Source organism: Notolabrus celidotus, chromosome 20 (genome assembly GCF_009762535.1).
Source record: "Notolabrus celidotus isolate fNotCel1 chromosome 20, fNotCel1.pri, whole genome shotgun sequence".
NCBI classification, from domain to species: Eukaryota; Metazoa; Chordata; class Actinopteri; order Labriformes; family Labridae; genus Notolabrus; species Notolabrus celidotus.
The window spans coordinates 17,703,185-17,705,804 of NC_048291.1; positions in this window are offsets into that span (position 1 = coordinate 17,703,185).

The window sequence follows — 2,620 nt, forward strand, 5'->3', positions numbered from 1 at the left end:
CTCCACGTAAGCAAATCTGTGACGACAGCCCGTTGTAGTGCGGTTATTGGTCGTCAAAGATGTCTGTCAGGGAACACTTCCGGGTAGGTTGGATGCCGCCTACTCAAACTGTTTAACCAATCATATCATAGAGATAAGATAAGATAAGATAAGATAAGATCAGATAAGGTAAGATAAGATATACTTTATTTGTCTCCCGTTGGGTGAAATTCTTTTGTTACAGCAGCTTACAACACTGGACAGGGGAATACAACAATGTACTAACATAGTTAAAAAATATAATAACAGTAATAATAGCAATGACAAGGGTAAAGTAAAATAAAATAAAATAAAATAAAATAAAATAAAATAAAATAAAATAAAATAGAATAAAATAAAATAAAGTAAAAATAAAATATGGCAACTATCACAGATATATACACACTATGTACACTTCTATCTGATAAATAGATAAGGTAAGTTATTGCATGATAAAAATTGCACCAGGTTATTTAAACAAACATACACAGTATGAAGAACAGTGCAATTCAGATGGATACATTAGTTATTTGTGAATGTGCCAAGTCACATAGTAACTTCCATGTAGTGGAATGAAAGATGAGAACAGATGATTAACGGGACATAGCAGTGCTGGTGTTAAACAGTCTGATTGCAGATGGGATGAAGGACCTGCGGTAGTGCTCCGTCCTGCAGGGTGGGAGTCTCAGTCTGCTGCTGAAGGAGCTGCTCAGGGACCCCACAGTCTCATGCAGGGGGTGAGAGGAATTGTCTATGATGGATGTCAGCTTGGCTAACATCCTCCTCTCACCCACCTCCTCTATGGAGTCCAGAGGACAGGATAGCATCCCGAGTGTCATCGTTGTTGTTTCATATAGTAAAAACATGGTAAACACCTATATTATATATATATATTCATATACTGTCTATGGTAAAAACAGGTAAAAACTGAACCTTTCATGATTATACACTTCTTTGTTAGAGACAAACATATGGAAGAGGATGAGGGCCACTGAAAGAATAAAAGTAAGAATAAGGAGCAATATATACAGTGGGTACACAAAGTATTCAGACCCCTTCACTTTTTCTACATTTTTTTTATGTTACAGCCTTATTCCAAAATGGATTAAATTAATTTTGTCCCTCAGCATTCTCCACACAATACTCCATAATGACAAAGTGAAAAATGTTTTGTTGAATTTTTTGCAAATTAATTTAAAATAAAATACTCAAATATTGCATGTACATAAGTATTCAGACCCTTTACTCAATACTCTGTTGAAGCACCTTTGGAAAGGGTTATAGCCTCCAGTCTTCTTAGGTAGGATGCTACAGGCTTAGCACACCTGGATTTGGGGAGTTTCTCCCATTCAGCTTTGCACATCCTCTCAAGCTTAATGAGGTTGGATGGGGAGTGTCAGCACACAGCTATTTTCAGGTCTTTCCAGAAATGTTCAATAGGGTTTAAGTCCGGGCTCTGGCTGGGACCTCGAGGACATTGAAAGACTTGTCCTGAAGCCACTCCTTTGTTATCTTGGCTGTGTGCTGAGGATCGTTGTCCTGTTGGAATGGGAACCTTCGCTGCAGTTTGAGGTCCAGAGTGCTCTGGAGCAGGTTTTCATCAAGAATCTCTCTGTGCTTTGCTGCGTTCATCTTTCCCTCTATCCTGACTAGTCTCCCAGTTCCTGCCACTGAAAAACATCCCTACAGCATGATGCTGCCACCACCATGCTTCACTGTAGGGATGGTATTGTCCAGATGATGAGCGGTGCCTGGTTTCCTCCAGACGCGATGCTTGGCATTCAGGCCAAAGAGTTCAATTTTGGTTTCATCAGACCAGAGAATGTTGTTTCTCATGGTCTGAGAGTCCTTCAGGTGCCTACTGGCAAACTTTCATGTGCTTTGTGCTGAGGAGTGGCTACCGTCTGGCCATTCTATCATAAAGGCCTGATTTGTGGAGTGCTGCAGAGATGGTTGTCCTTCTGGAAGGTTCACCCATCACCACAGAGGAACGCTGGAGCTCTGTCAGAGTGACCATTGGGTTCTTGGTGACCACCCTAAACAAGGCCCTTCTCCCCTGATTGCTCATTTTGGCCAGGCGGCCAGCTCTAGGGAGAGTCCTGGCAACTTCTTTCATTTACGTATGATGGACACCACTGTGCTCTTTGGGACCTTCAATGCAGCAGATTTTTTTCTGTACCCTTCCCCAGATCTGTGCCTCCGTACAATCCTGTCTCGGAGGTCTACAGACATTTCCTTTGACTTCATGTCTTGGTTTGTGCTCTGACATGCACTGTCAACTGTAGGATCCTATATAGATAGGTTTGTGCCTTTCCAAATCACGTCCAATCAAATGAATTTACCACAGGTGGACTCTAATCAAGTTGTAGAAACATTTCAAGGATGGTCAGAGGAAACAGGATGCATCTGAGGTCTATTTTGAGTTTCAAAGCAAAGGGTCTGAATACTTATGCACATGCTATATTTGAGTGTTTTATTTTTAATTAATTTGCAAAAGTTTCTACAAAACATTTTTCAATTTGTCATTATGGAGTATTGTGTGTAGAACGTTGAGGGAAAAAATAATTTAATCCGTTTTGGAATAAGACTGTAAAATAACAAA